This window comes from Alexandromys fortis, unplaced genomic scaffold, assembly GCF_014885135.2.
Source record: "Alexandromys fortis isolate MF-2015 unplaced genomic scaffold, M_Fortis_MF-2015_v1.1 scaffold_1, whole genome shotgun sequence".
NCBI classification, from domain to species: domain Eukaryota; kingdom Metazoa; phylum Chordata; class Mammalia; order Rodentia; family Cricetidae; genus Alexandromys; species Alexandromys fortis.
In genome coordinates this window covers 5,863,137-5,881,626 of record NW_026067927.1, presented here as the reverse complement: position 1 = coordinate 5,881,626, position 18,490 = coordinate 5,863,137, and the positions used below count along the sequence as shown (strand labels likewise).

The 18,490-nt window shown below is 38.0% G+C and overlaps 1 long non-coding RNA gene and 1 other non-coding gene across 4 annotated transcripts in view; one reads left to right on the top strand and one right to left on the bottom strand.

Moving 5' to 3' along the window:
• LOC126502751 (uncharacterized) overlaps positions 1-18,490 on the top strand; it is an 802,838-nt gene that overhangs the window by 16,760 nt on the left and 767,588 nt on the right. The gene's annotated exons all lie outside the window — the stretch shown is intronic.
• Positions 17,564-17,669, bottom strand: LOC126503081 (U6 spliceosomal RNA). Its single transcript, XR_007592151.1, has one exon. It is a non-coding gene; the product is annotated as a U6 spliceosomal RNA (small nuclear RNA).

Sequence of the window (18,490 nt, the reverse complement as noted above, 5' to 3'; positions counted from 1 at the left end):
GAGCTGGCTTACCAGGGAGGATCTTAACCTGCGTCTGTCTGGAGCGGGAGAATCATGGCGACTCCTTGACTAAGCTTCTTTCTCCCAGAATTCTCCTCTGTCTACTCTGCCTACCTAATTTTCTGTCCTATGAGGGCCGAGGCAGTTTCTTTATTATTAACCAATGAAATCAACAGATAAGATACAAGACCCACCTCCATCACCTGATATATCTGGAAAGACCACAGGCTTTTAAATATAGAGTCTGAATGAGCAGTAATGAGGTTTCATCCTGATAAAACCACAAGAAACTGAAAATAATATAAACCAGACTTTTAAAAAAAAAAAAAAAACACACCAGGCCTAGGAAGCATAATGTCTTGGTTTACTCTATTTAAATATAAACATGAGTATTGGCCTAAAGTTGGGTACTACCAGCCAACTCAAAGCCCATTATGAAAGACAAAGTATTTTATAAAATCCTGTCCTAAAAATAAAAAAAGAAAACTATAAAGGGTATTTAGTCACACCATTATAGAGTCAAGGAAGACAGTTGCAGCTTCAGGTGATGGTGAGTGACTTTCATACTAAGAGTTGGAAGGTTGAGTCAAGAGGGGTCAGAATAAAAAATCAACGTAGGATAATAGAGACTTAATGGCAACACACAAATAAAGGGAAACTCATTTGTAAGCTATCGACAGTCAGTACTGCAAGCCCATGGGAGACTGTGTCGTTCAATAAAAAGTCAATGTAGAAATCATAGTATCCACATTACCTTGTAAAGTTTTTTGTATATTATTTACTACTTAATAAAAAAGTTCACTTAAAAATACACTCAAAGAACACAAATTTTGCAAACATTCCCATAAGCACCTATTTAGGGTTATAACCATCAAAATGGTTCTATGAACCATATTTTACGTCTGTAGAGGAGTATTTCTAACAAGACCCAAAGACCAAGCTCTATGATGCTTTTTCTCAGTCTCTTGCAGAGCATCAGTTTATAATAATGGTAATGACTAAAATAAAGAGTGCACAGGTCAGCCACCTGAAGGTCTTAAGGATATCCACCCTCCCTTCTAGATCAACGATGCAGTGGGAATCAAGTCATATTAATGCATGATAAGACCTACGCTGATGCTCTGCCCTCGGATTCCTTTATTTAATTTTTTTTTGTAAAGAAACAATTTTTTATTATTAAAAAGGATTTGGATCTTACACCAAGAGGAAGAAGTGAAGCAAAATTAAAGAGACAATTACCCTAGAGTTTGCATAAAATTTGAAAATAGGAACTCTAAATTCCTGTCTAGGTATGGCCATGGACTAGGTCAGAGAGGTTATTTTTTTAAGATTGAGTTAGCTAGATTATTTTAATCACACACTTTACATGAGCACAATTTCATTTTATTTATATTTCAGTTGCCCTTGGATTTATCCTTCTTTTTCTTTCATCAAAAATAGATTTTTTTCCACACAATATATTCTTATTACTGTATCCCCTCCCTCTACTTCTCCTAGTTCCTTTCGATGTTTCCTTTCATCCAGCTCCCACTCCCTTTCTGCGTCTCATTAGAAAACAGGCTTTTAAGGGAATATAATATAAACACAAACACATCAGAATAGGACAGAAACAAACAAAAGAACAGAAGAGAACCAGTCCAAGAAAAGACTCAAGACAGAGATGTAGAAATCCACTCATTCTCATACCCAGAAACTCCATAAAAACACAGAACAGGGGTCATACTATTTATACAAAAAACCTATAAGGAAAGAGACAGAGAAGGAATTAAAGAAAAAAGAAAATTTCTAACATTACATTTTTAAACAAGGACCCTCCATAGATGCTGTTGAGTCTGTTTGTGTTGACTATCTACTGCTGGGTATACAGCATACACTTAGGAGTAGTTTGTTTCCCCAGTGAGACTCCCTTGAGTAAAACTAAATTTTCCCTGACAAGTGATTATCAAATGGAGATAGCTTTTAGGTTAGGAAGGGGCTTGAAGCTGAATATCTTTTTTTTCCTGTCTGCATTAACTACTCTAAACCAGCTGACCCATGAATTTACTAGCTTCCAAAGTTTCTTTTGTCTCTGCTTGTGATAGGAACATAGGAATTACAAATTTTATCACATTCAGGTTTCTACAAGGCTTCCACTGGATGTGGGACTTCCCTCCACATGTGTGAATACCATTGGTTAATAAAGAAACTGTCTTGGGCCTGCGCAGGGAATAGAGGTAGGCAGGTAAAACTAAACTGAAGACTGGGAGAAAAAAAGGAGGAGTTAGGAGAAGCCATGTAGCCCCACTGGAGATGGACACAGGAACTTTACCTGGTAAGCCACAGCCACGTGGAGATAAACAGATTAAAAGAAACAGGTTAAATTAATATGTAAGAGTTAGCCAATAAGAAGCTAAAGCTAATGGGCCAAGCAGTGATTTAATTAATAGTTTCTGTGTGATTATTTCAGGGCTAAGCGGCCAGGAACAGACAAGTGGCCCTTCTGTATCATCCATTGATTCAACTCTGGCCATCATCAAGCTCAAGTGGCAAGTTTCTACCCACTAAGCCATCTTATCAACCTGAAATTATTATTTCGTTCAGCCTACATTAGCTTGAAGAAGTTGTCTTCCATTTGCCTCAGGTTTTTAGAGGATATATCAAACAGCTTAGGTTTACAGATTTTTCTCAGTGAGGTACTTACCAAACTGCCATTTATTTATAAAACATTTCACTAGCTTCTATTAGTTGCTACTAATTATTGGCATCCCTGACTATCTCCAAAGTCCACATACAGGAGAGCCCTCACAGCACTTAATAAAATGGTCCACATATTTAAATTATAGCAAGAGTACTTGGCTATATTCACTACCTGTAAGTTAGAGAAAAGGAAAAGCACATTTGTTTGTTTACTGTGGTCTCTTATGAGACATGCCCTAATAAGTCAATGGGAGTTTAAGAAGTATATGGATCATAAGTCTACTTTAAATGAGTTAGAAAAAACAAAAAACACCAGAATATTTAGTTAAACCTCATAGTCTAGCCTTGCATAATGATGAGAGCATTAAAAATGTTATAGTTATGTGGGAATTAAATATAGTAGTGAATACAAAGGGCTTTGAAAAGGATTTGATACTTAGTTATATTACTTAGGTTTAATTATTAACTTAACATAGCCTAAAGGATAAAGGAGCAGAAGCAGACATCCCCACCATCTCGGTGAAAAGGGAAAACAAAGAGAACAAAGCGGAGAAAGGATACGAACCAGGGAGAAGTCAGAGACTGGAATGGACACGAGAAGAAAGAAAACAAATAAAAATTATATCTGGATTTCAATCAGCCTGGGTGTGGTGCTGTGCCCATTTGATCCACCCCAACACTCTGGAGGCAGAATGATTTCTGTGAGTTAGAGGCCAGTCTGGTTTACTGTGAACTGAACCACATATAAGCCCTGTTGTGTGTATTTGTGGGAGAATAGACCACTGTACTACTAATCTTCAGCAAAGCTTTGGGTTGCATGGAATGAAAGGACTGATGAAAATGTCCCTTTCTGTCCCCACTAGAGAGGTCTCCAAAAGAGTAACTGCAAAGACACACAATCCCCAAATCAGAAAGGCTGTGTGTAAATCCCACTAAATCTACTTGTGGATTTAAACGTCAGTGAGACAAACAGTAAGCATTAACATAAACTTCTGTAGATTTCAAGGGACCAGAAAGTGTGCCCATCATTTGGACCACAGTGTGTTTAGACATAAATGTATTTTTTTTTGCATAGGTTTTGAAGTGGTATACCCCAGGTCATTAAAATAACTATTCCAACACTTAATTTTACATGAAAGTATTAGATGATAAGAACCATGCACTGCCTAACTTGCTTAGACAAAGCAAAATGATACTAGCTGGCATTGCTACAGACGTGGTTGAAGACTAAGCAAAGCGAAGTGGCTGGTCTATTGGGGCTCCTTTAAAGAAATACAAAGTAGAAGGGGAAGACCTGGAAGGAAAGGTGTTTGAGAAAATGAGTAAAACATTAACATTTGATAACAAATCCTCCCTGTTTAAATATAGATGTTAAAAGAATAAAAATTAAATCTAAGTGATAGGGACGAAATACAAAAATATTCATTTCAGAAAAACAGATTTTGAAGAAAAATGGTCTGGATGTTGGAGTATGAAGCTTTTGAAGCACGGAGAGACTTGGAGCCCAGCAGCAAACGTAGAGTTGTTTTTCCGGTGTTAATATGAGCTTGATGCTAATAAAGTAGTAATTTGCAAGAGAGATGTAAGAAATAAACATTAGAAGCTGTCATGTGGCTTTTTAAGATGTTGGCATTTTGACAGTCTGCCCATCTGGGAAGTTATGCAAAACTTTACAAATTTACTATTACCAAACCGTTATTTATTGGACGCCAACTAGATTTAGATCACATAACTGAGATGGGGGATAAAATGTGAATAGATTTTCAGATAGCCAATTAAGTATCTAGTCACACTGCAATTTGCTCTTGCACAATAGATAGTTTATATATGGAACTCTTTCTCATTTATTTAAACTCAGATATGACTAGCAACTCTTTAAGTCATATTTTGGAGAAGTCAGAAAACACTAACATTTATTTCCATATTGAATTGTGACTTTTCAAAAAAAAAGATTAAAAAGATTCTATCCACTTTTTTTTGTTTGTTTGTTTTTGTTTTGTTTTTTGAGACAGGGTTTCTCTGTGGTTTTGGAGCCTGTCCTGGAACTAGCTCTTGTAGACCAGGCTGGTCTCGAACTCACAGANAAGCGCAGTTAAAACATATGCAATTTACAAAAATTTGATTAACGTTCAGAGGCTCTGGGACCTCGCTGTTGTTCAAATTGAGACCCAGGTTGGGGTCTATGGAGTGCAGAGCTGTTAACTTGCTTCTCTGGTCTTCAGAGTTGACTCTCCCCATCTAGGATTGCACATTGATGCCCCCCTCCTCCCCTCCCCCCCCCCCCCCCACACCAAGGGGGGGGGGGAGAGAGGGAGAGAGAGAGAGAGAGAGAGAGAGAGAGAGAGAGAGAGAGAGAGAGAGAGAGAGAGAGGTTTGTGCCTTTGTATGTCTGAAGGTTAAACTGTACCTGGAGGTCAGAGGGCAATTTTGGGTGTCAGTCAGTGGCTAACTCCCTTTTTGAGACATCCTCTTTTGTTGCCCATCGCTTCAAAAGTCAGGATAAGTGGCCCAGAACTTCCACAGATTCTCTTATCTCTGTCTCTCATCTTCCTTAGGAGCAAGGCAACTCCAGGAACATAACACTGCATCTGGTATTCTATCAGTTTTGGGGATTCAAAATCAGTTCCTCGCATTTGTGTAAGTACTTTATCCTCAGTCACCTCCTCAGCCACACCCCAGGCCCACTTCCTTCAAATGAGGTCTCCATCTCCTCAGCCACATCCCCACCCCACTGCCCTTCATATGAGATTTTATTGCACATATTTTTCCTTCCACTCTTTTTCAGTCTTTTACTTTTCATTCTATTTTCTCTTTCTGGAAACAATTATTATCAACATTTTCCATATTTTATTTTCCATCTTTTCAAATTTCTACATTTTCTTTTCTCTTCAGAATGTTCAACTCAACATTCTAATCTGTGTGGTTTCACTTCTTACACTGGCCAATACTTCCTCATCCTTGAAGGTTCAAAGTAGGGATAATTTTCTCCAAGAGATGTCCAACCCATGAGTGGCCTGTACACTTTATCAGAAATACTACTTGCTAAAACTTCCCTTTTACATGATAATTTAAATTTCACTAAAATCAAAAAATATGACATTTATTCCTTGTGTTTTTAATTGTCTATAGACATCACACACAGAAGTTCAGAATTTATGTGAAATATTATAATAATTTATTGAATAAGGGCTCAAGAAATAGATGTATTAAAATTTTAATTTGTATAAATACATACAAACATGCATGTTTTCTTGTATAAGTATAATTATATATATCAAAATATATGATGTGTATATAATATAACATAATAATGATATACATACATATTTATAATGTGCATATTTATATATTAATTTATATACACACTATATATATACATATACCTCTAGGATCTTAGGAATTACTGTACAGAAACAAATGAGATGACATCCTTTATATTGATGATAGAGCATTATAGATTAAGGGATACACATGTGTGCTGATTAGTTTATGTCATCTTGACTCAGGGTATTCATTTGGGAAGAGAAAACATCACTGACACAACTCCTTACCAGATTGGCTTATAGGTAATCCCGTACAAAATTTCCTTGATTAGTAGTTGATGTAGGAGGGCCTGGCCCCTTATGGGCAGTGCCACACTTGAGTAGGCGATCCTGGGTATATAAGAATGCAGGTCAAACAATCTGTGAGGAACAAATTAGTAAGCAGCACAACTCCATGGATTGTTGTATCAGATCCTTGCCTTTAGTTCCTTCCCTGACTTCCCTGGATATTGATGATGTGGAAGTATCAGCAAATAAATCCTTTCCTCTCAAAGTTGCTTGAGGTCATGGTATATATCATAGCAATAGAACCCTTAATTAAGACACCATGTAGGTTACAATCATGTAGGCATATTCCTGGAGCCTTTTAGAAATAAACACTCTGATGCCAAAGGGAGTGAAAGAAAGATGTCACCAGTACATTGAAGCCAAGATAGCACCTGAAAATCTTTGTTCCTGGGTTCAGTTTGCATTCTCTTTTCATGCTCTGAAACGACAAGATTTTGCAGCTTGTTAAGGGTAATTAATGACCCATTGTTGTAGGTTTTTCTCCAGGTCACTCCTTTCCAGGTAGCAAGTAGAGCCATTTTGGCAAATAGGCAGGGTAACCCGTGCTTTAAGTAAATCATTAAATGAATCGGTGTGTGATAATTGGTCTTTTCTACCTAAGCAAGACAGGTCTGGTTTCACAAGTTAGAAGTTAGAGGTTCTTCAGAGGAAGAAGGAAATCTTACTGGAGGCTCCAGATAGTGCACTCAGGTAGGTGGATCTGGAGGCTGTGGAAGGTGAGTGGTTAGAGAAGACCTAAGCCAGGGGAACAGCATCAGTGAGGACTGAAGCTTGGTCAAAGATGACCTTGCCCATCAGGCAAGCTTAGCCCGAAGAGCAGCATCAGTCAGGACTGAAGCTTGGTCAAAGATAACCTTGCCCATCAGGCAAGCTTAGCAGTTCATCCTATTAAAAAATTTAGTCAGAAAACACATGCGCAAAAAAGCAGAATAGGGATGATGTTAGAATTAGAAAGAGAATTTCAATCTTAGTTTGAGGGAAGCAGAGAACTACAGGATACTTTTGAGACAAAATAGCCATATTGGATAGACGATAATTCTGACAGTGATGTAGCTAATTTCTTATAGGGGTTGAAAGTCCTCAATAGAACAGCAGGGTCTCTAAATAACCAAGAGAAATGAAAAAAAAATGCAATGTCATGTAAAAGAAAAAAACCCTATAAATTTTACATGGTGGACTACTTTTTTAATTGCATCCTTAACTATATGTGATGTCTATGTCTGTTTATATACAATACTGATATAGACTGATAAGTCGATAGAAAAATCACAAATTAGCGTTTATTAAATTTATAATCCCAGGCCGGATATAAAAGAGACATATTCAAACACATATATTAGAGTAAGGGAGACCATTTTAAGTATTTGTCTGTAACTGACTCAGCACTTCAGCTTATACTTGTGAAAATGGTTTCTAGAGAGAAAGTATCTGTTGCATCATGATTCACTTGGATACAATCAGTGTTGTTCTGGTGCTAACAGGCAACAAGCAGAAAGGATACATGACATTTGTGGCTTGAAATTTTTCATTATTTCCATATAGATGGGAGATTTTACGTTTTTAGCTACTGATGAGGTGTGTTTTCTGTTCATCGTGGGGCAGAGAGATCAAAGAATGCTCCTGAAGCCACTGTCTTTGGTAGAAATGCTTGGATATGTGTTTATTTCAGCTTGATTAAGCAGCAGCTTACGCTAAGCTCGGTGAGAGGATTGCCCAGAGCTTCAATCTGCAGCCAATGCTGTGGCAACTTACAAAACAGCTGCAGCCCAAACCCAGGCTGGCCCTGGAGGAGGGGAGGTGGGAAGAGGGACTGTCATTGTTGGTAGACTGTACATTTTTCTTAACACAAACATTTCCATTTCCAGGAGCTCACTGCTCCTCTTTCCCCGAGGCATTTTAGTTCTTATTTACAGAACAAGGTAAAGCTGTGATTTTCAGTCACAGGTTTTCTAAGTGTTACCAACTGTGAAATGGAAGGATAGCTTAATTGACAAATAAGAACTTAAAACAACAGACATTCTTCCTTTAGGCTCTGATACTTTAAAGCCCAATGAACCAAATAATTGTTTGAGGTTTCCCAGTTGCTTGTATACACTCAGTGTTCCTGGCCTTTTCAGATAGTTAGCATGTCTATATGCCCACCCTGAGGAAGGCTCAGGGGTTCAGATCATATTAGTAACTATTTATTTTGGTTTCCAAAGAAAAGACTATATTTTTGATTGTTTGCAATAGTAGAATAGCTACATATCTCACTCTGCCTTTTTTTTTTTTTTTGGTTTTTCATGACAGGGTGTGATGGATTTGCTGTGGGTCCACAATCCAAGATGGTGGCTGGCTGGTTCCTGGCAAGCTGTGTGGGCAGGTGGCGGGTGGGAGGCACAGAGAGAGACACACCATACAGAATAAAATTGGACATTTATTAGATGGGTTTTAGAGGGGAAAAAGGGGGAGAAGGGGAGGGGGAGAAAGAAAGAGAAAGAGAGAGAAGAGAGCACAACCCACTCCATAATTAATAATGCCTTCAGATGTCTATGTTACCTACAACAACGTGCATGCCAACATATGCCATTGTTGGTACCCAAACAACTGCTGGTCTTTGTCCCTGAAACTGGTCAATAGCATCCTCAGCACCTGGCCAGTGTTGCCATCTCTTTCTGTTTCCTTCATCTTTCCTTCATACCACATTTATGTCTGCCTTCAAGCCTTTTGTTTGAATTTAAATAGTAGTTAGCATAAACAGGAGAGAATTAAAGATAAGGATTATATTTTTTAAAACCATTTCCAATTATTTTGCTTTAGATGCAAATTTCTTATGTCTAGGGAATTTCCTGTGTGGCTTTTGAGTTCTTTTGTTTAGAAATATTCATTTTAGTTCATTTATGCGTGTGACAGATGCTCTCATAGTTTTCCTTCCAAAGAATATTTTGTTGTTTCTTGTATCTGCTTGTGTGCCTTCTCTGTGAACATTGCTTTGTTAACTCTCTGGAAAATTTTGAATTGTTCTTCTCACCTGCATGTATAACAGCCCCCTCACAAGAAATTGCAAAGGAAAATGAAGCCGTTGATTGAGATGAAGCTTCTCAAAGAATTCCCAAGGTGTACTGGGTACTGGATACACGCTGGGGTGACAAATGCCATCAATGTCATCACTGTGTAGCCAGCATGACTTAAGACAATGTGGGGCCTGGAGATGTAGCTCAGTTGGTGGAATGACTTGACTACGGTGCACAAAAAGGTCTAAATTTGATACCAGGTAACATAGCTTGTAAATGGTGTATTATTTTAATTCCAGAACCTTTGTACCTATAATATGAAAGATTTTTATCATCATTATTATTATAAAACAAAGTAAAGAGCTCAGAAAACACAGACATATATGACCACTTACATAAATAGTCTGCTTTCCACTGATGGGACTCATTCTATCATGGTCTAATTATCAAATACAATAAGATCTAAACCATTTAGAAAATAAATGTGCATTTATCTTAACTTAGTTTACAAAGACAGTGAAGCATGCATGGCATTTAGTAAGGTTTAAATTGTTAATATTTTAAGGTTAAAAGATATGTTTAAGTGAACAGTCTAGAAGACTGACAAGAAAAAGGTCTGTAGTCAAATATTAATTCCCTAAGAATAGCATATCAGAGGAGAGGGAGACACAAACTCCCCAGCTCCCATAAGTTAGCAGCCCCTACCTCTTCCAGTTGTGCGTGACTGCTTGGTATGCAGGTACCGGGTCACAGGTGGAAGGAGCTGAGGACCATTATCCAGTGTAAATGTTTACAATATATCATAATTACTGACACACCTGTGTTAAATAACTGAGGGACTGAGGCAAACGTGCAGCAAATGCTCAGAAGAGAAAGAGAGGAAGGAAACTCACTTGGAACCCGCCCTTGGATGGGATCCAGATGGCATGCTCTGTGAGAGGGAAGAGCCCTTTGCAAGGCTCTTGGCACATTTGTCTGCAGTGTTCACACTCCACCCACCACCAGCCACTTCGCCAGCGCCCAATATTCAGTAACCATGAGGCTCAGGGATCCGAAAGTCTTTGGTACCTTGTGTTCTTCTCTGAGAACAACTTGCACTTAACTTTTCAAATACAAATAGGTTAGGTATCTACCTGACCAAAATGCAGCTACGTTTATAAAATACAGATAGAAGAAGCTATAAATTATTGTAACATCTAAGTTTATAATTTAGGTTCAGTCTCCCTTCATAAATGAGTTTTGTACTATTGTTGAGACAGGAGTAAGTTCATTTCATTCCCTAGTGGTTTGTTTTACATACAATTTGTCTTAGTGGTATATGGGAAATACTAAAAAGAAACTTGGCCTAAGATGGCATAGTCTACCAGATCTGGGTTTGGCTTCTATCAGGTCTCTAAAATTTTATGGAGATCATCATCACTGAGGTTCAGAATATCATTTAAAACCTTTTCTTAGATTAGGTAAATAGATAGAAAACCTACAACAAAGAGGTTAGTACACTTTCAGCTAAGCCTAAGGATCTGAGTTCAATCCTTGGGTCCTACATTTAAAAACTAATTCCTGCTGATTGTTCTCTGATCTCCATATCCACACTGTGACTTCTCTACACACACAGACACACACATCACACACACACACAGACACACATACACAATAAGATAAATTTTAGAAAAGAAAGTTGAGGGACTAATTCAAAGCCCATCACAGAAGAGACCACAGATTTTCAAGATGCCATGGGGGTCTGACTGTCAAGCTATTTTAACTGGACCTCTCGTCTTTCATCGGCTTGATTCCATCTACTCTTTCTATCTACTTTTTCCTTTACATGCTTATATATTGCAAAAGATATAAGCACTTCCGAAATAGTTTCAGTGTAGTAAATAATAGTAAGAAAATGCCTACGATTTTGCCTTGGCCCAGTCTATCTCTTCCCACAAAAAAAAACCACATTCACTTATAAAAGCAAATATTAAGAGCAACACAGTCCAATCCTCTGGAGAAATCACACTGGCGATGTAACAAAGAGGTTATATTCTGGTTTGTAGAAGGTCTCCGAAGTAGTCGTGAATAACTAAGCCAGCTCTAATCATATTTAATTATGTTCTTCTCCGCTTTAAAGTTAACATTTAAAATTGAAACTGGACTCCTGGGTCATAGGTGCTGTAAGGAATTTGCAAATGCTTCACAGGCCAGTGGGGCTGGATGCTTGCGATGGTTTTAAGAGACAGGAAAATCCTTACCCCATGAACCCAGTGAGAAAGCAACACAGCCTAAGGCTAGAGCAACAGGGAATTAATGAGCCACAGGACATAAAGCCTAATAGCAAACCAAGTGTCTTAATGAGCCTGAAGCTCACGTTCACCCTCAACCAATTAGTGTGAGAAGACCAACCTGGTGTCACCCTCTCTGATGCCTCTTTCATGCATCATGCGTCTTGTCATTTCACGTTTCAATGCTGTCCCTTAGAGAACCAAGTCTGAAATGCTTTGTCTTGCATGGCCATTTGAACTTAGATGTAAAGTGAATCCCCCCCCTCCATTTACCATAAACCTTTATTTCCCAAATCAAAATGTATCTTAAGTGTGGAGCCCCCTTAGGGCAGAAAACCCCTGATGAAAACTTGTCTAAAGAGCTGATTATAGGGTTGAGTCTTGTTGAAGGAAGGAGCATTTAGTGCAAGGTTGGAGGAATTAGGGCAAAACCTGCCTCGGGGTGGGGGGAGGTGGGGGACAGTCATGTGATCTACTGTCTTCTGAGGCACTCCAACTTCCTCAGTGTGCTTGACTCTCTTTACTCTGATAGAGTCTCCCCTTGGTCATTTTTTTGCCTCTCTTTTATCGTTTATTTGAATGTCAAGGAGAGAATACTGTAATATTTTCATTTTCAAAAACTTCGCAGGAAAGGCAATAAAGGAAATGAATCCCCAGTGGATGATGCCTTTTCATACTGTTGTACCGCAGACATTTTACCACATTGCTGTCTAAATAAATCATTCATTTACAAGTTCCTTTGGGTTTTTAGACAAAATGATCTCTTAAAACAAAATGTTCTTTCCATCATGTCCTGTCTGTTCAAATCCCACTCATTTCATCAAGAACCAACTCAAACATAAAATCCACTCTACCTACACGTTTTTGCCCGTGCTTTCATAAACACCAACTTGCATTGTGTGTGTGGAAAGGAATAACTGACTGCAGAATGCTCAGAACTTTGCTAAAGAAAGGGACTGAATTCAGTGAAAAAAAAATAGTGGATAATATCAGTGTTTAGTTCAAAGAGCCGCTTGGAGAATTTAATCCAGTTCACCCCAAGTAATATTGACTAGTGGTTAATAACTCATGCTAGTCAGTGAGTCTGTGAATTCTAAATCCACCAAAGTCCCAGAGTGGTCGTTCACAGGTGAGAATGCCCGTGCTGAAGCAGGATGCTCTTCTCCTGCTAAAGACTGTTTTCAGTGTGTTTTCATCTTGTGTGTCTCTAGACTCACTGGAACCAAAGAAAACACTGAAATCTCGTCATTTCATGTGTCACGGTCAATTGTGAGAGCCACCCAAGTCTGTAGGTGCAGATCCAGATGGCCATGGAACAAGGAAGAACTAGGGAGTGCTTCTACTCCCAGAGCTTTACTGAGCCACAGGGAATGGCTAGCGCAAGATGGGATTTCTCAGATTTGTTTGGAGTTTCGACTTTGCCATATGGGTTCAGACAAAATGAAATGCAAAACAGAATTCGAAATCATTCAAAGCTGTGAATGAAAACTGGCAAATTTTGTAGTCGCAGCTATGAGGTAGAGAAACCAAGGATTGAAAAGTGGGGTGCTCCACAGAGACAACTACCTGAGTTTCCTTAACTCAGACATGGTAATCACTGTGTATAAGCTATACTAATCAAACTTGAAAGGAAGCAAAGACTAAAAATAAGAAAGAAAGTTCTTTGTTTTACTCATGCCAAGAATCACAAGAGAAGTCTTTTCACTCCTGTCTTTGCAGACTTAGTCATTCATAACCTGCCTGGGGGAGTTCTTCCTTCCACCCTCCCTCCAGTCCTGGGGACTCTGCCTCTTGGTGCTGACTCAGAACCCTCTCAGCTCTTCCTTGTCAAACCTCCCAGCTGCCCTCCTATTCTATCTCCATTGTTTTGCATCAGCTGCCAGCCTACAGAAGAACTTTTCACCAGGTCTGCTCACTTCTTAGTGGACACACTACATTTAGGACACAGGTAGCCAATTTTCACTATTTTTTCTGTCCTCCATTCTGGTCTCTCCAAAATCACTGTTAGTCCTTCCTGCAAGAGCCCATCCTACTTTACCTCTGTTCTCCGGGACCCCCGCCTCTTGGTGTGAAACCTGGTTCTCTGCCTCTTTCTCACTGATCGTCCTTTGGGAACTAGGGATAAAAGGGACACACCTCAACATAATAAAGAATCACAGCAAGCCAATAGGCAACATCAATGTCAATGAAGAGAAAAACCAAAACATTTTTACTAAAGTCAGGAAGAAGACAAAAATGTCCGTTCATTCTTTCTTATACCTATTCACTGTAATGCTTGAAATCTTAGACACAGCAATAAGATATCCAAAGGATACAACTGGATACCAATAGGAAAGAAAGAAGACAAAATATCCTTATTTACAGATAATGTGATTTTGTATATCAGTGACCCTGTATACTCCACCAAGAAGCTTCTACCTCTGCTATTTTAATAGAGATATTAGCATGAGTCTAGCTCCCTTTGTACTTTCATCCAAAAGCCATGATACCCTGAGCAAGTGAATTTTATTTCAAGAACCACAATTTGTATATTAAGTCAGGTGTATATTTAGCCTAGAGGCTATGTATGAACCATGATATGTATGAATATGTATGAACCATGCACACAAGCTTTTAAAAGCATTGCCATATAAACATGAATGTTATTAATATTTTTCTCTTTAAAACAATGATAACAGGGAATATCAAATTTAAAATGTTAACCATGTTAAGAACATGATTTTATCATTACCAACATCTTCATATTTATAAACTCATATTTAATATGGAAAATATTGCTATATATACATGTATATCACACTCATGTTTATTTCCAGTATCCATGTGAAAGAGAATTTATTTCATAGACATTTGGTTATTATATAACTAAAATATCATGCAGGATCCTGGTTTTAGTTATGTGACTAAACATGCTAAAATTATCATACAAATAACTGTTTAGGTACGTATATTGCTCTTTAATTTTTGTCTATGTTTAGTGAGTTTATTGCTTTCAAGAATTTTAGAAGCATTTATTTATTTATATGTTTATTTATTTATTTGATGTTTTGGGGGCTTGAACCCAGAGTTTGACACATGCTAAGCCTGCTAGGTAAACACTGAGCCATGCTTCTTGACCTACATTCAAGAGTTTTACAACAGGTCCCATACATCCTGTACATTGCCTCAATATATCACATGAAGTTGCCAATTCAAAATTGACCAAAATGACATGCAACAATTTATTCCATCTCATGTGTTTCCAATGTTCTTGCTCTTTGCAAATTTCTTAGATTTTAACATACTGCCAAAATACTCTAAAATGTCTTTGCTAATTTATAGTCTTACCAGCAGTATATTTGTGATCTATTATTCTCTACATACTCTCCAGTATTTGGTATTAGTAATAGTTTATTTTTTATTTCATCAGTTGAAATGCCTATTTCCCTCATTTTACTCTTTGTTCTTGTTGTCCTTGTCCAGAAAATCATAATATAATTACGACCTGTCTTTCCTCATTTTCTTCCTTTCAAAGTCTCCTATATGCACCTCCCACTCTCCATCAAAGCCATGGTTTCTTTTTTCACTAATTGTTTCTGCACGTACATACATGTATTTACACACACACACACACACAAAGCCTGTTCAGTGTAAGTAGAGTTTTTCTGTCTTGTAACTACAGCTGCTTTCAAATAAACACATTGAGGTTTATATTAATTACAAGTGCTCGGTCAAAAGCTCAGGTTTCTTACTAGCTAACTCTTACATTTTAAATTAACTGATACTTCCTATCTATGCTTTGTCACATGGCTTGATACCTTCTCTCAGCACAGCATGTCCATCTACTTTGTCCTGCAGCTCCTGGCGACTCCCCTGACTCCACGCTTCTTCCTCCCATTATTTTCAGTTTGACTCTTCCACCTAACTATATCCTGTTCAGCTATTGGCCAGTCAGCTTCTTTATTAAACCAATCACAGCAACAAATCTCCACAGTGTACAAAAGGATTATTCCACAGCAGTTCAGTTTATATAATTTTCTTGGTATATATGTTTTCAAGGCTGACCCCTTAGCAGTGAACAACCAATTGGTGGTTCCTTTACTGGGTGGAAACATTTCTCCTGCTCCCAACTTTCCTAGTTTCCTAAAGTTCTTTGTGTATGGTAGAGGCCTATAAGACAAAAGTCCCTGTCTGCTTTGGCTTGGCTTAGTGCCATATTCCCGTATTGCATGTTTGGCTGTCATAAAGTTGGTGACACTTTATGGGTGCAGATTCTGATATTACCAGGAAACACAATCTCATAGTAAAAATCCCTAATTTTCTGGCTCTTAAAATCTTTCTAACCCTTCGTCTACAATGTTTCCCATTTAGGTGAAAGAATTTGCTTTGTAGACATATCCATTGAAATTTGGCTCTACAACACTAAACTTTGATTGAATTCCATCTCCTCTGCAAGAGAGGTTCTCTTGATGAGACATGAGGACTACACTTATCTGTAGGCATGAGCAAAATACTTGCAGTGCAATTTATGGGTTGTGCAGGTGTAGCAAAGTATTGGTTGTAGGTTCTCCACAAAGATCCATGACTTCACTAGTCCTGGGTATTTGGCTTTGTTACTAGTACTAAACATAATGTCTGTTTTGTTGAGTGTGTCTTAAGTCTAATTAGAGAGCTTTTCATTACTGCCAATGTATGTGTACCCCTAGGGAGATATCATATCACACTATGAACCCCAAGTTAGCATCAGCGTTAATTAAATAAATACCTTTTTAGGAGGCTAAGTTAGCAACCAGTTGACAGAAAGAAACAATAGAGCATCATAGGGCATCTAGAAGAGTTAGAGAGATGTATCCAAAGTAGTAGGGAGTCATTTTGAGTGTTTTGTTTTTTGTTTTGTTTTGTTTTTGGCAGAAGAGAAGGACCTGTTTTGGTGGGAAATGCCAGCAAAGAGAGAAGGTTAGCTAGTTGCTACTCTGCTTCTCTGAGTTCACAGGTTTTTCCACCCTAGCCTGTTAATCAGACTCCAGATAGATAAATAAATAGAACAAAAGAGATTCAGTTAAAAACTACCTTTAGTAGCAGTGACAGAGCAGATGCCTTTGGGAAAAGGATTCTCTCCAGGTTGTGGCCTGAGCAGTCAGGCCATTTTCAGAGAAGCAGGCTGGTAACTATGAAGTCATTATTGCTGGTTGAAATAGCAGTAGACTAAGGCACAGACGCTGTGCTGAAGATAAAACAACATGTATCACTACTGAACCCTTAGGGTTATTGTAGCATGATGGTTGTACTTGTGGTTCATAGGTGTCATAGCTGGGTAAGACTTTTGCTTACTTAGTTTAGAAGCTTACCTGACACAGGAAGCAGCATTCAGGTCAGTTCCAGCTGAAGGGGCCTCTAGGTTTTGCATTTGAAGAGTGTAGTGTCTTCAGCAATAGGGAATTACTTTCCTCTTCTGTAGGGGAGGTTGGCAATAAAACGCAACAGCAATACACCATAATATTTTGGGTATGTCTTAAGCAACCCTGACCAACAAATCAAGAGGGTTTCTCATGCATGATATTGGGATGGATGATGTTCGGGGGTTTGTTAAATGATCTTTGACTCTTGGAGGGAGCATAGTCAGTCCAGATGCAATGAGGTGTGTGTGTGTGTGTGTGTGTGTGTGTTTTATTTGTGGTAGCTAATAGAATAATTCCTTATGATTTTTTCCAAACATCATTAGTGCTATTTCTGACTTCCTTTCTTCTCTATTTATATCCTCCTCTCCTCTCTGCTTAGAGTTCACCTTTCCTATTTCCATGGGAACATAACGTCACTTGTGCTTTGTTATTCTCTTTTTTGTTCCTTTCCCACACCTCTACCCCTTGGTAATTGTCCCTTTTTATTTAACCGGCTTCTAAAATTACCCCTTGATATATGCTCCCATCTGAAGATTTGGAACTAACACCCTCCGATGAGAGAATATGCAACATTTGTCTTTCTGGGTCTGGACTACCTCATTCAATAATATCTTTTAGAGTTCCATCTACTTATAAAATATATGGTATATCTCATGAATTTGTGTCTCATCCTTTTCTAAGACCATGCTGAACTTCTATGTATTGTTCTAATTTTAGTATATGTGTTGCCCAAGTGAGCACCATGTAAATCTTTTTATCTATTTAAATTTTAATTTGTTAATGTTTTGTTAAATGTTTTACATATATATTCATAAATTGATTTATAGCTGTGATTGTATATTTGTTTAGGTTAAATGATACTCAGAGATGAAAATTTTACATGTCTGTGAGAATATTTCTGAAAGAACTTAACCTTTAGCTTATTGAACTAAGAAAAGTAAATAGTCATCTCCAGTGTTCATGAACATAAATCTGTTGTGAGTTTAAACAGGAAAAAAAGCAAAACAAATAATTCGCTCACATTTTTATGATTGGACATCTCTTCTCTCCTGTTCTCAGGCAGTGATATTTAGGGTTCTGATTTGCAAAGTAGGTTTGATTTGTACTACTGATGTTTCTAGCCATCTAGTTTACAGATAACTTATCATAACATGATCCCCACAGGGATTTGAATTAATTTCATCACATGTGCAAATTCTCTCTCTCTCTCTCTCTCTCTCTCTCTCTCTCTCTCTCTCTCTCTGTGTGTGTGTGTGTGTGTGTGTGTGTGTGTGTGTGTTCCACTTCTCTGGAGAAATCTAAAGGAAACTCTTACCTTTGTACTTTTGTTCTCAGGTTAATTCTATTTTCCTCTTTCTAATCCTGCTTGTATTTTTTCTTTACACAAACAGGACAGTCAGAGTAATACTGACTGACTCAGTGAGAAGGACTGAGAAGAGTTCTCTCTTCTGCTTTCCAAGACAGACTTTTCATTCTTCGTTATATTTTGCTGTTTTCTTCACATTTTCCTTGACAGAGCTTTGATTATTCATTTAAACCTCATCTTTTGTTTGCATATATTT